The following is a 16,186-nucleotide window of genomic DNA, read 5'->3' on the forward strand; positions in this document are numbered from 1 at the left end:
CTGAATCATGTATTTATTAAAAAATATCTGAACCCAGAGGACAATATATTACATACTTGCTGCTGTACTCATATGAGCACTCAGTAAGTAGTTTACAATGACCTCATCATGCTTTAAAGGTATTTCTAACACACCGATTCTAATGGAAAACTATTGAAAACACATCACGTGGATTTGATAGCCTCCAAAGCATATCCATATAGTCATGTTGTTGATGTATGCTGTGTGTCCAAAAGTGAGAAGGAGAAAGTGTGTGAGAGGGAGAGAGAAAGGGGGAGGGGGGATTCAGGTTTGAGCCAATAGGCGCAGAGCACAGCTAATGTCATTTCTCGACGCTTTAACTTTGTGGCAGAGCTGCGCAGCGCTCAACCCTGGCTGAGCGTCCTCCTCTCTGCCTCTCTTTGCACGACTATGCACTGAAAGACTTCATCCTTTGAGCTGATTTGGACTCCCAACGGCACTCAATTGTGTTATTTGGTTGCAGTCAGCCCGGATGTCTCCAGATTCGTGATTTCATTCTGATAAACGGAATATCCAAACCTGAGCCCGGACCAAGTTGTTGCCTCTGAGGTGAGTTTTGTCTCAGAACAATTATTGTAACCATACTTTTTCCTTAATGTTGCATCATGGTTTCGTGTGAGTTTTCAATAGACTTGTGATAAAAAACAAATGTGCATGCTTGGAAATCATCATGTACCAGCGAGATGTAGGGATGGAAATGATTTTCCTCTCCATTACTTCATGGCCAGACCGCACAGCAGAAATAGTTAGTTGAGGCTCGGTGACATATTTCCCCTCAAGAAAGAGAGAAAAGTGAAACTGTGGCAGATTCCGGGGGGTGGGGGGTTTGGGGCTTTAGCTTGGAGAGTGTGTGTGCGTAAAGACGCACTTAATGGTGGGTTGCATTTTGGTTTCCAGATGTGTGGACTCAGCTGTTGCTTGTCACTCAGGTGGTCCCTCTCTGTCTGTCAGTATACTCTTTTTCCTGTCTTCACGAGCTTCACTCAGTCTTTTCATGGAGTGTTTAGTATCACAACAGTGTTGACCAAAAACAGCCCAAAATCCTTCATAAAGGAGTAGAGCAAATACAGCCAAACAATACAATGATCAAGGAAGACCTTTTGATCATGCTTACATCTACTTTTAAAACAGGTATACAACTTTGGGAGTGTTTACTATAGTCTCTTTAGCACAATTACTTTTAGCACAATTACTATTATTTTTTGGGCATTTATTTCCAGTCATCTTGGTATAAGATACTGGTTTTTGTCTTAAAATGCCATAGACAAATATTAAAGAAAAAAACCTTGAAGGGGACTTCAGGTCCTATATGATGTGTTCAGTGCTGGCTGATCTGTTTGAAGCCAGTGGTGGCACCTAGTGGTGGGAGAGATTTGTAAAGATGCTGCAGAAAAGAGATGCAGGCCACTGAATCTACTTAGGCATCAAACTTGAAAAAAGCTTGTTTAGTCAAATGAGTCTGATCTGAAATGTCATACTTATCAATATTTTTAAGTAGGCTAAGTCCCTGTGGGGTTCATGCCTTGCAGGTTTGGTGGCTGTTATTGAATGAGGCTGTGTGTGATTAACTGATCCAGGAGGAGAGAGCCGCTGAGTATCAGGTGACTGAGGTGTATTCCCCCTCTGTGGGAGGCCAGTCAGCCAGACTATGCAACACTTTGCTGGGGGTACACACTCTGCAAAGCCTTTGTTAATGAGTATGTATCTGTGTGTGTCCTCGTCTGTGTGTGGTACTGGGAGCACTAGTGCTCGTGGATCTATTAATTTGTATGCTTGTGCGTGCATGCATTGCCTGTGCGTTTCTTCTGACAGAGAGATGTGTGTGTTTGGACCCAGGAGTTAAGCTGCTGTTAATTGGTCAGCCATTCGAAGCACAGGGGAGAGTCAAGTCAGGCAGGAGCTGAGTTGATCGACGTGCTTGGCTCGACTAATGCCCTGATACATGACGTACAATTGATTCCAGGCTTTTGATGGATTCTGAACAGGGTCTTTTGTTTTTTCATATAGCCTTATGCTATCAGGGTTGGCAGGGGTGCTCCCGTAAGGCTCAGTACCGGAACTTCTCTGTTACCGGCAATTATCTTCAGGTCTAGCATTCCACCCAATCAGTGCAAGGCTTTCACATCCTGGTGACTGATTATGCTTGATTAGCCTATTTAGATGTTGCAAATAATGCAAACTCATTTTAATTCCAGATTTTCCAGAGGAAAAAAAACAAACATGTTTAATTTGTCCCCCTGTGAATTTATATTAATGTATTTTTTACCCATTCGACAAAGCTGCTTGTTCAGGAGCAGGATAAATGTTTGCTACCATCCACAGTAAAAAAGTATGCAAGAATAGTGTAAAGAAATATTTAGCTTAGCCTAAATACTGGAAAAAGGGGGGACAGCAAGCAAGGCTATGTTTAATGGTTACAAAGTGATTAACTTTTTATACCGGATTTATTTAATCTATACAACTCTGAACGCTTGTTGTCGCTATCACCCAACACAGTCTCACGGCATTTCGTATTATAGTCACAAAATTAATCTATTGATTCGTGTTCACCAACACGATTTCACAATTTTTTTGTGTCACACAGAACGGTTTTAAAAGCAACGTAAATAATAACAAATTAGAAGGGAAAAACAGATTACAAAAAATACAGATTTCAGTATTCTCACACAGAAGGATTTTAGAAGCAATGTATTTCTATTGGTAGTAGCCTATGTTTCGTGCCTGCACCAAATAATAACAAATTAGAAGGAAAAAAAGATTTAAGAAAGTACAGATTTCAGTATTCTCTGAGGCTCTGAGCCATTTTTTTCCTCGCGGACGGCAAAAAAACTCCGACATTATACAATTTAAAATAAAAGGGTTAGGCTTAGGGTAAGATATTGAGTAAGAACATGTTTTTATGATCCACACAGCTTCTGGTCTTCCAAGACCCGACCGGACAAAAAGACGTGGTGCAGGCACGAAACATAGAATAGAAATACATTGCTTTTAAAATCGTTCTGTGTGACACGAAAACAATGCAAAAATCGTGTTGGTGAACACGAATCAATAGATTAAATTAATTTCATGACTATAACACGAAATGCCATGAGACTGGGTTGTAGGCCTGCCAAGGCAACCAACAGAGTATCATTCATAAACCAAACTGTCGTTTTATTACTTTGACTTAAGTTTGTACCAAAAGAACAATATATAACTTGTCAGTGAGCAAGCTTCAGAGGTGCTGGTAGATGTTGTTGGCTAGCTAAATTAAGCTAAGCTAGCTGCTGGCTGTAGCTTCATCTTTAACGGAAAAACAGGAGAGTGGTATCAATTGTGTTGTCTAACTCTTGTCAAAAAATGGTACTTCCCATGAGTCAACACAATGAGAAGTATTTGTGCTCTTCCTTGTGAAATTTGGTGGAAGATTTCTTGCTAGCTTCACATGAGAGTCAGGGTTGAAAAGGTTGATTTTGTTTAAAAATGTCAAAGGGATCAAAATGTGTTGGCTAACAAGGATGTGATTCAGCGCAGGATGTGGAGCTGTTCTTGAAGTGATGACCTTTGAGGTGTTAAAGGAGGACAGAGAATGACTGGAGATGTATCATCATTAAGTGTAGCGATGGCACTTAGCGTTGGTTATTTTTTTAGCCCCATTTTTGTTTATAGACTCTTTTCTAAACCGACCATTTTCCAGAGTGTCTTTTGATTAGAGTTTTCATCCTACAGTTCTTCCTCTTCTCATATGCAACCCAGATTCTCATTCTCCATTAGGGATTGAGTGCCAGAGAGGAAATCCAGCCTGGAGATTGTTTTGATATTGTTGGACAGTGTCCTGGAAAACCTTTTTGCTCAGCGACCAAGTGTTCAGGATTTAGAGCCATCGGCTTCTCGGCTGAAACACCTCATCTGACGAGCTCAAGATGTGCCATGTTTCGGGTAGCCATTGTTGTTTGAAGCTAAATATATCCAATCTTTAAATGAAGATGCTGCCATAAAAACAACATGGAGATAATAAACACATTTAAAAGATAGTGGTTACTTAACATGTTGCAGTTTGCTCACAAGCAATATTGAAATGTTTTAGAGCAGTTTCTCACATTTAATGCATAATATTATACACACACACACACACACACACACACACACACTAATTATGTATTCATTTAGTCTGGCTTGCTGCTGGTGGACTCGGTTCATGGGGGTCATTCAGCATTCACAGATATCTTGTGTCCCAGATTTCGAGCACAGATTGGCATTAGATTAAATAAATGAAAACCAATGAGAGACATAAGCGTGAATGTGAAGTGTCTGTGTTTGCATGTGTGTGTGTCTATAAGAAAAATACAGAGACTTCCATATATTAGTAAGCCAACACTGTTTTATCTGTGCGCCTCTGTCAGCCTAATACCTCAGACCTACTTGTGTACACACAGGCAAGTTTGTAATGTCATATACTGGAATTAATCGAGTGTGGGGTTGTGTAAATCATTCCAAACCTCAGACGACACACACACACACACACCACACACACACACACACACACACACACACACACACATACACATACACACACACACACACACACACACACACACTTGCCAAGCAACTGAACGGGTGAAACAGAACAGTGTACAGTGGAAAACAGTCACTTCTTGGAAGAACGGAGATTAAACAAGTCTCAAATTGATATTCTGAATGTTGCATGGGAACCACCCGGTTATCAGAAGCCTTATCACTGGTGTAGTAAGCAATTGCATACAAATAGTGCTGGAGAAAATGTCAAACATTCCCCTGTCACATACGTTTTTTTAATGTTCTGCTTTGGTCACATTTTGTAGACTAAACTCTGAATCAAGACATCAGTTGAAAATGTAATCGAGGTTTCTTTCAGACTGTTTTAAGGAAAGACTGCACTATAAATGGTGAAAAAGAAGCTAATCTTGTGTTTATATACTGGCCTACAGTAGCCATAAACCATGGCTATGCTGAAAGAGGTGAGTGCTGCGGTGTGTAAGTGTGTGTGTGGGGTTGAGACGGCAGGCCTTGATCCTGGAACACTAATCGAGATCCTTGTGCTCATTGAGTGGTTTCAGACCAAACCCTCCAGGCCGCATTGGCTCCACAAGCCTGGTATTATGGTCAGCTTGTGGGGAGCAAATGTAATCTAAGGCTTAGAGGAATATCAGACTGTGAGTAATGGACTCTGAGAGGGAGGTGCACTGTGTTAAAACTTGAAATAAAGTTGCCCGCAGCACTTGCTAAGCAACACTGAGGTGCTGTTGAGAGTTCTTGACTGCGAGTGAGAGTCGATTTGGCACCAGCTTAATTACCCATACACACAGCTCTATTTGATGATTAAAGCCACTCACACAGATACACACACCTGCCCAGACACTGCCAGTCGCCAGTCCCAGCGGTTAGGGAGACATTAAAGGTGATGATTATTAGATGATAATAATTAAAAGGCTTTAAAGCTCAAGTAAAAGGAAACACAGTACAGATAGACGCACAGTCTCGTATAGGAAGACAAGATTGCGGCGCAACAACCACGTAATTATCTCCAAATGACCACCCTGAGGCAGAACACAAATGATAGCTTCCAGTTTGTTTTTGATTGGGGAAAAACATAAAAGGTCTCCATAACAGATTCTGGTGTGTTGGGTGCTACTCAAAATGTCACTGTTGTGATGTGAAAACCTCCTTATTCCAATTTTAAAGATCACGTTACACAGTTTATTTCCAGCTCAGATGAAGGGCCACCCGTTCTAAATCCATGGGATAATGTCTGAAATGCAGCGCCGCAGAACCAAAAACAATCCCGCTGTTGTTAGTGCAAAGCTGACATTCAGAGATAAATGGTTTACATATAACAATTGTGTCGTGAGCCAAGTCTGTGTGATAAAACGTGGTGTTGTTCCATCAAGAGAGTTTAACTTGCAACTGTTTGCATCATGCAAAGAGTATATTTGGAAAAATGTCCTTAAATACTTTTGTTTAATTCAAAAAGCGTATTATCGTATGGAAGACGAGTTTGGGATCTGACCAAAGGTGAATTTTCTTTTTAAGTAAAGTTTAAGTTTCTGACTCTAATCTCAGAAATAGAAAAATATATTTTTTTACAAATATTTAATACTTTTTTCCCCTTAGAATTCTGACTTTAATCTTAACACAAGAATTTTTTTTACTTTCGTTCAGCTCTCAAAAACTTTTTTACATCTGGCCCTAATCCTCTTCTGTATTAGATAAAATGGACTTTTATTAATCCCTCGTGGGGAAATAGTTCTCTGCATTTGACCCATCCTAGTGTTAGGAGCAGTGTGCTGCCATTTTGAACGGCGCCCGGGGAGCAGTGTAGGGAACGGTGCCTTGCTCAGGGACACCTCGGTAGCACTTGGTCTTGCCAGGACTTGAACTGGTGACCTTCCAGTTGCCAAGCCATGTCCCTATCGACTTCGCCACCACCACCCCAAATTATTATTTGCCATCATTGGCAAAACAAAACAACAACTGAAAGGACAGACCAAAACAACATAACTATAACTTCACTCACTTTTGTTTTTACACGATTCCGGGATTAAAGTTTGGGTGCAGGCGTCAAGAAAACACTTCCCTCTTTAAATGGGTTTCATGTGTTGGACGGTGTGTTCAGATAAGCTCCAGAGCTGAGTGTCTTATATCAGGTTTAATCAGGGACAGTCTGCTCCTTCCTTCCTCTCACCATCTCACCTCTCCAATATGCATAAAGCTTCAGATGGGACAGGATGTTCTCATAAATACAACTGTTTTTGAAATGCCTAATCATTGTCAGTTAACTTCAATACACAGAAGCAGATGAGGTAGAGAGAGTAGTTTTGTGGTACAGGAAGACATCCAGTTAGTTGACATTTACAGGGATGTGTTGGGTGGTCTCTGCTGAAGTCTCCGGGGACCCTCCCTATCTGTCACTGGTTTTCCATCTTGCCTCACAACATCCCAAAGGAAAACCAGCATCTCAATTAACCCAAAGGGGAAATGGCTTAATCCAATCTGATGCCACTCCGAGTCAGGAAATGGCCTTTTTTGATAAATACTGTGTAAGTGAGGGCGGGGAAAATTACCGGATTTTCACCAAATTTACCAAAAGCCGCACATTTTCTTTAGCGCTCACATGACTCCTGCTTTACGAAGGGAATAATCTGAGGTGTTTTGGTCAATCCAAAGTACAACATTAGAACAATTGGAAAATGTGTTCATTTGAGAGGCTAAACAATTATTACATTTTTGAATTATTAAGTCTATAAGAACTGCTACCCCCGCGACCCGACCACGAACGGAAGAGGGAGAAGATGATGGATGGATGGAATTATTAAATCAATAAGATGTCAGAAAATACAAAACCTGTCCATTCCAGTTTCACAAAGTCTAAGGTCTTGAAATGTATTGTTTTGTAAGTCTGTAATTTATGCAGAGAAAATGACAAAATCCCTTAATTCAAGAGACTGAAAACAGCATCTTCTGCTAAATGTAATGTATGAAAGGAAAATGACTGAAATCATTTTATTCATTATTAAAATGGTTGGCGAATTTTTCCATCAATAGATTCAGCAATTTGTCGAAATACAGTTCTAGTTTAACTAACAAACTGTGCATTTCTTAATAGTGCAAACAACTCAATTGGATGCACTTCTATACAAGACATACACTTTGTGGTTATATAACCTCTCCTCCCATTAACAAGCCCTCAAACTGCCTTTTGGCTCTGTGGCAAGGCATCAAACAACCGTGTATCCTTCAGTTGGGACAATTTCATCTCAAGAGCGGGCGAGTGTAACAGATATTTACCCGCTGTGGTTAGCTGATGAAAGCTCGGGGCTTTCCGAGTGCTCGTCTTAAAAACCAATACAAACAGTGATTTGACAGTCGTCTGGGTTCTTACTTCCATTTTTCTTTAATGCCTGTGAAAGGGAGCTTAAATTGCCACTTGCATTAATGAGGGTAGTAAATAAATGTCTATGTGTTTACACTAATGACCTCAAAAACCAGACTGGGGGGCTGAGGCGCTCATTATCTATAAGCAGCCACCCGTGAAATCCAACATGTGAGGGCTTGTTTATGTGTGTGCCCATTTGCTTGTTTCCATCATATGTTTTTATTTATTCCATTCTTTACACATGTCTCTAATAGTGTGTGAATGAGTTTGAGTGCATGTTCCCTCCAGAGGAAGCTCTCAAGAATCCCCCTCAGGGTCTTTCCGACATCTGGTTGGGGATGGACAGCTTATATCTCCGAGTTATACGTCCAGTTAAGCCCCTGGGAGCCTCCGCCGTGCACATCATTACATCCCTCCTCCAGCTTTGCTTGGAAATTCGCTAAAACCCTATCGTTTGGTTTAGAGGGGTACAAATATGCTGTATATCCTTTTATACTACTTCCTCCCTGCTCTGTCTCCCATCTGTTGCAGATAGTCTTCAGCGTGTGTTTAGAGAGCAGAGCCGGTCGCCGAGCGGGACAGATAGTAAACCCAGGAGGTTTAGTCAGAACTGTCAGGTAGGTCTGAATTAACAGAGAGGCCAACTGAGGATATGGCTGGCTGAGAGGAAAGGGGGGGAGGTCTGGGAGAGGGAGACAGCGACCAACTCCAAAATTAAACAGCGAGCCCACCAAACAGTTTGAATGTTTACCAATGAACCTCAGGCCGTTACTCGAGGGTCGGTGTGGAATGCCAACAGCGGCTGTCTGGTTAAATTCAACCACAGTCCCTGGGAGAGAGGAGAGGCAAACACCCACTTTCCCTGTGATAGTGAGTTCATTTAAAGGGGCCCTATTTGCTCATTTTCAGGTTCATATTTGAAGTTAGTGCCTCTACTGTGACATGTTTCGATGCTTTAATGTTCAAAAAATCCTTTATTTGTCTCATGCCTGTGCTGCAGCACCTCTTTTCACCCTCTGTCTGAAACCAGAGCCCAGTCTGCTCTGATTGGCCAGCCCTGTTATGATTTGTGAACCGCTTAGAGATGTGTCAGAAAGGTCCCGCCGCTTAGCCTATCACCTACAGTGTTTGATTGCTAGCCAATAGAAGTGCAAGTGTTACTTAAGGCCCTGACACACCAAGAAGTCACCAGAGAACTCGCCGTCGCCGACTGTTGCGTCGCCGTGTTCTCCGTTGGTCCGTCTTGGCCAGTGTCGCACTGGAACACACCGCAAAGACTTCAGCCGAGCACGTACAAACTGCGCATGCGTGAGTGGCAATAACTCTCCTTACCAGCAGGTGGCGGTAGTGTGTATTCGTCATTCAAAAGAGGCAACAACCGGAAGACAGAAGAAGAAACACACTGCGTGATCTAAACAAACAACAAATAGCGTGTGCGTTCCATTTTCACTCTCGTCCATCGGAAACATGTTTCGTGCGGCACTGGAGCTATCAGCCATTGGAGTGTTGCTCGTGGAAGACATTCTCAAGCAACCGTTTCGCTTCTCATGCACTGATTCGCTAGCCGAACAGCCAATCAGAGTGATTTCTTTGCCATGAAAGGCCAAATAAGGCGTGTCACGGCAGACGGTGCGGGACACACCAAATTGAGTTTGGGCTTCGTCGTCCGACTAACGGAAACGGACGATTTCGGCCAGGTGTGTCAGGGCCTTTAGTGATGTCACAATGCTACGGAAGTAAACTAAGGAGTCCAATGGAGGTGTTTTCAGGCAGGGGGGAAATGTGTGAGAGAGAAACTTGGATTTTAGCCTTTGAAGACCATTGACATGCACAGAAACCTATATAACACACAACAGGAAAGGGGGGAAACCACAAAAAGTATAATAGGGCCTCTTTAAGCTTAAAGCCTCTTTCTATAACACGTACCCTCGATATCTGTCGCCTTCGTGGCATCTGAACCCGCCACCAAAATATAACCGTGCTGAGCTAAGCTGATATCAGCTGTTTTGTTATCTGTTTTCTTTTCTGTCTCTGGCTCACTAACCCACAGAAAGATAGACGAGAAGCACCCAGGGAATCCGCTATTGCAACTACAGGCTATATGGTTTCACACACACACACCCTTCTCAGACACTTTGCTGCCTAGAGAACAGTCCCAGAGTGTGAAGAAGTGCCCGAGGCTGCGAACTTGGTCAAACCTGCCGTTCCCAGCTCTTGTTAGTGCTAAGTTATGGGAAAGTGAGGATTATGGTGTGTGTGTGTGTGTGTGTGTGTGGTGTGTGTGTGTGTGTGTGTGTGTGTGTGTGTGTGTGTGTGTGTGGTGTGGTGTGTGTGTGTGTTGTGTGTGTGTGTGTGTGTGTGTGTGTGTGTGTTGTGGGTGTGTGTGTGTGTGTTGTGGGTGTGTTTGTGTGGTGTGTGGGTGTGTGTGTGTGTGTGTGTGTGTGTGTGTGTGTGTGTGTGTGTGTGTGTGTGTGGTGTGTGTGTGTGTGTGTGTGGGGTCTGTTCCACTTGACTGATGTGCCTCCCTTCAGGGTCCTGTCATTAAGCCTCTGTGTAAAAACCCAAATACCCGGCCTACGTCTATCTCTTATGCAAAATGTGAATGTGGGATCACACACCACACACACCACACACACACACACAGAGAAACCTAACACAAACAGCTTCCCCATGCTGATGCAACTCTGACACTTTTGTTGCATGATATTCCATCAGATGTAGCTGTTTTCTCTCATTTGTTTTTTGCTTCCTTCTAGTTTGATTGGCACAACTTGTGTTGCGTTTGGCTGAAGCACGACAAACCGCAAACCAATCAGATGGATTGATAGCTGACTCCATTTAACGGCAATAATAACGTGGCATATTTGATCGTGCAGTCAAAGTATCCTGAAGCCAGAAATAATAAACATATGAAAAGTATTGTGCAGCTAAACTCTTTCACTTTGATTCCCTGTGAACAAGAACAAGAGAGACTGGTTTCTTACATCTGTGGCGTAATAACTGTCTGTTCTGGACTTTTTCTTTAACGATCACCTGGATACATCACTGTTCATCTTTTATTGAATTTATTAAAGCTAGACCTTACATCCGTGATCCAATCATGAACCATTGAAGTGAAACAAAGCAGCCGTGGATTGTGCATTTTTCTGTCAACAAGAGCAAGAAAATCTGGTTTTGGACATCTTTTTATTTCTACCATCAGTCCATCACCATCTCTCTGTCCCAGTTATTAATATCTGTCTGTTCTTTCTCTTCTGCACGTTGTATGTGATCAGAGCAGTCTGGGTTTTTATTAAGACTCTTCAACACACACTCACACACACACAACACACACACACCACACACCACACACACCACACACACACATACACTAATACACAATCCTGATGAAGGAATGCATCACTTAACAATATCAAATTAGTGTTTGATGGGATGCATGAGACATTACAGATATATAACCCTTTTTCAGACAACCTCTCTCTCACACCACACACCACATACACACACACCGCAACACACACACACACACACCATGTATACATCACTTCAGGGGACATTACATTGACTTACATGCATTTCCTGGAGACTTATCCTAACCTTAACTATAACCAAATCACATGCCTAACCCTAACCCTTAACCTAATCCTAAACCCTAATCAAGTCTTCACCCTAAAAATTAATGATTCCCCTCATGGGGACCTCCAATTTGTACCCATAAGGGAGAGCCAGTACCCAAATAAGACTATGTAAACAGATTTAGGTCCCCCACAAGTATAGTTAATGCTAGAACACACACACACACACACACACACACCACACACACACTACACACAACAACACACACACACCACACTGTTAGCTGGGAAAGATGTTGTTTAGTAGAAACTATATTTTCATCATGTGTTGCAAAAATCTGACTAAAAAAAGGTTTGTCTGAATGTCTCAATCCTCTAATGTGCTGGATCAAAACATTAACTTATTAGGAAGAACTGTGGGACACTAATTATTGAGCCAAGGTTGTACCCAAGTATACAGCAGCTGGACACACTAATCCACAATGCAGTATACATTTATTTGAAAGAACACAACCAGCTATTTTAAGACCGTAATTAATGTTATTTGAAATACAGATTATTTCTTCATCTACTATGAGTGTTTTTCCAAAGTGGATATATTACCCTGATGCAACAGTTTAAATGCAAGAGGATACTTTGGCTTGGCCAAGTATTGTAGCCTACAGGGACCATTCTAGGACTTGCATGCAGTCGGATTCAGGTAATAACTCGTATTAAGCGACCCTGCCAGATCGTGAAAACTAATGATAATATTCAATAAGTTACGTCTAGGACATGAACTGTTGAAGCCTCCTTACTGTGTTTGAAAACCCTAAGCTCTAAAATGACATAATTCCTCAACATACTCTAATCAGCTTGTGCGTAGTGAAGGGATTTACAGAAAATCCACTTAAACGACAGTATAATAGGCTACATATGCAGCAACAAAGGCGGATCCAAAAGCACAAATATAAATGACAGATACACATGTAAGGCTGAATGGTAGCAGCATTCAAACGGCAATTATTTTCATTTGCAATGATTTCTCCAAATTGATATACGTAATATTTGGAAGAGAATAAAAGGAACATGTAATAACCGTTGTTGGATGTACGCTGCTGACAAGTAAGCGCTAGTTTTCAACCCCGAAGCAAATAGCTTATTGGATATTGTGACATATCACAAAGACTGAGTGCAAATGCAAAGTCTGTATGTATTTCTAGTCAAGGAGTACACTTCTCAGTTAAGGAAGGTGAAAGTAGAATCTGAACATGTGTTGTGTTGGTAGTATCTTGAGCTAATTTTGGTAAAAAGGCTAGCGGCTCTATGAAGTTGTACTTCTGTGGGCTTCGAACTACATGTTAACATTATCTTACTAACATGGTAACAATGAGAGAGGCTGTCATGTTAATGTTAAGCAGTCATGATACATTTTTTATTATGTTCCTAATACTAATTTGCGATTTTAAATGGCTAACATCTACTAATTATCACAAAACACAACGTTCAGTTGAGGCTGAAGGGAATGGCATTAGTTGGCCCTACGTCATAAGTTATAATGGTCAAAATCCAAAGTATTGGACAAATTAAAATGTTGACTTGATGATTTTACTAGCTGGAAAGCTAAACTACCACCAAAGTCATTAAAAGTCATCCTCTGGGGAAAATATGTCTGTCAATAGACGTCTTTCATCATTCTTGATACGGGGCCTGGGATTTAGGATTTTAATTGCCGAACTACGCTGTCGCTTTTTCACATATGACAATAAAGCCTTTGAATCCAACACATGCAATATTTGAATGTTGGCCAAAGTTGTGGATGGACACATCAACCCACATTGATATTTCCAATAGGTTAACATCAAACATAGAACGCCCACTCTGAACTTTACTCATAAAAGGTTTAGTAGATGTCTGAACGAGAGAATCTTAGCGGAAGCATCCCAAACCAATCACTACCTAAGCTACCATCACAGGTACTTGACCATTTCCTGCATTTTACTGCCATTTTATTGCTGCTCCCATTGTCCCGGAGGTGAGCAGGTAACACCCTGCAGTGGTTAACAAATCTCAGCCGAGGGTTTTATGACTAGAAACTTAAATCACACTCGGTCTGGGAGTGTCAAAGGGATACTAACAATGAACTGTCGAGACCACCGAGCTGCACTTCCAACAACCTGATATGCAGCGAGTCGAGCTGGTGGGTCTTGTTAGCAAAGGCTAAAAATCCGCTTCCCGGTGTGAAAGGCTGCTGAGAGGTGTCTGTCGGCATGAATGGGGCTGAATGAGGCTCCATAATGGATGTGAATTGAGACGGAGGTTCTTTTTGTGATGCAGATATGTGTGTGAGCTGGTTTGTCAGCTGTTGTGACAATGACCTCTGAAAGTAGGACACTGCTGATTATAATCAGAACAAAATACAGTCAGGATATCGAGTCTTTCATTGTAAAGCTACTTTTAGAAAGATATGTCTTTTGGGTAGACGTATAAACAAGAACAAGTTAGTGTTTTTGACGTAAAGGCCAAACAAAGGACTTTTAATATCAATGAAGTTTAAAATTCCCCAATTGTGATTTTGTCAGGGCTTGTCAGCTTTGGTTCAGTGATAGTACTTGTTTTGTTAGGAACTTATTCAAGACCTTTTTGCAACTCAAACAAGGAGCAGACAAAAGTTATGGTCCATTGGGTTTCTTCCCTTTGTATGATGATAGGCTTTGTGCTCTGCCTTTGAGAAGAGCTATAAAAAAAAATTACCTTTTGGTGTTACAACTTCACGTACAAACTAGTTTCTTTCAAGCGTACTCCCCTCTTTAAGATGGTGAGACCAAAAACACGTCATCTTTTCGTAGAAATTATATTAAATTGCAGATCGTTTATATATCCACAATGACCTCCACACCCTTACATTTACCAGAATGAAAGCAAATGACAGTTGAACTGGATGATTGTATGGTCCTGCAAGACTTTCAAAGCCTATGATCTAATCCTTGGTATAAGAGATAGATTACACTTTACACTACTTTAACATCAAGAATGGTCTCTAGGTTTCATGACGACCTGTCTTGCAACAAGTTGAGAACATGTCACTGTCCTTGTTTATGTTTCGAACGTCCAAAGGGCGATGTCCCTCCTGATATTTGCATTATTTCAGTTAAACGGCCTCTTGCCTCCTGGGGATGGAGCATAGTAGTGGTTGTAGAGTCCAGGTGTGAATGACTGCTATAACATTGATGAAGAAGAAAAGAGCTGATTAGCACAATAAAAGGTGAAGAAGAAAAGGCCAAATGACCAGTTAAACTATGTTCTAATAGATAGAATAAGTGAGTAAGTGTGATGGGTTTGTGTGGAAGAGTGTGTTGTCCAGACATGGTCTTGGATTTAAAGTATAGAAAAGCCTCTAGATCTTTTCTGAACCATTGTCCAAAGCCTATGCCAAAAAATAACACTGTCCAAAACGTTTTGCCCAAATTAGTTTACTGGGCTAAAGGTTAGACCCCTATTTTTTGCAGATAATGGACTTTTAAATAATACTGGATAACAGCTCAAGATTCCTCCATCAGATTAATTCTCATTGTTCATTTTCTTAGAATGTTAGGGTTAGGTTAGGTAGAATTGGGCTTAAAACTTGCCATTTTACTACATTTCAAAGTCCACATTTTAAGCAGTTGTAGCTATTTGTGAAACTGTGCAATTGTGCACATTTACCATGTCTATATCATCAATTTGTATTTGTAAGCGCCTGTGTCAAAGGTCATTGCATAAACCCCCAATTTGTTATTTCCTGCTCATAAGCCTCGGACATGTGAATAAGACGGGAGTATCATCCATTCAGCACATGTCCAGGAGTCCTGATACATTACGCCATTGCCTGAAAAAGACCCATTACTTTGAGTAAAAACCCCATTTATAATGCAAAGGAAGAACAGAAGATGGATGCCTGCAGTTAAGTTGTGATCCTACACATTTTAAAGCCAAAGAATCCAACTCAAAAAGTAAACGTCAAAGACCTCCTTGTTGACTTTTAAGAACACAACAAACGGACACCTTCAACAAAAGACTATCTTAAAGAACGTTCTGAATGTTTCTGAACTGGTGCACCCTGATCTTTTTCCAGAGGAAGCCAAGGAGACAGCAAGGTCAACTGTCCTCTTGTCTTTTCCAAAGGACAAGGGGTCTTTGGCCACAAGCCCAGGCCCAGTCTGGAGGCTGATATCTTTCTATTGTGTTGGATAAAGCCACTCATCCTCTGACCTGTCCTCCATTCGCACCAGAGCATTTCTCACCCACTCATTGTCTCTTTCCGTTATCTGAATTAAGTACTTGTCGGTCACAGAAATAGAGCTTTTTCCGCTCAACCCTATGATTTTGAATGCTTTTGCAAATCGAGATACAAATCTTGATGCACATCTCTTAGAGGGTTGAACACAAAGTGGGGTTTACAGAGTGCAGCCAAGACTTGAGAGCTTTTCTGAAAGGTTTACCCTCAGACTGGACTGCCAAGCTTCTTCTCTTAATTCCAAATGTGTGTTGGCACAACAGGAAAGATGGCAGTTTCGGAAAAAGCATGACAACTCCATCTCTATGCACACAGAGAATCTCTCGCTCTTCTAAGCTAGTAAGCTAACGGAGCCATTCCTCATTTGTAACAGGTATTTTGGCATGTGACAACAGCTCCGTTGCCCCGTCTGCAAGTCACTTTGTGGGGTTGTCAAGGGAGAGG

At 41.4% G+C, this 16,186-nt stretch overlaps 1 protein-coding gene across 1 annotated transcript in view; it reads left to right on the forward strand.

Moving 5' to 3' along the window:
• Positions 1-356: 356 nt before the first annotated feature.
• Positions 357-16,186, forward strand: part of prickle1b (prickle homolog 1b) — a 30,834-nt gene continuing 15,004 nt past the window's right edge. Inside the window, exon 1 of the mRNA XM_034234299.1 lies at positions 357-570. The gene's annotated coding sequence lies outside the window, so the exon portion shown is untranslated. The remainder of the gene's footprint in view (positions 571-16,186) is intronic.

This window comes from Gymnodraco acuticeps, unplaced genomic scaffold, assembly GCF_902827175.1.
Source record: "Gymnodraco acuticeps unplaced genomic scaffold, fGymAcu1.1, whole genome shotgun sequence".
Classification (NCBI taxonomy): domain Eukaryota; kingdom Metazoa; phylum Chordata; class Actinopteri; order Perciformes; family Bathydraconidae; genus Gymnodraco; species Gymnodraco acuticeps.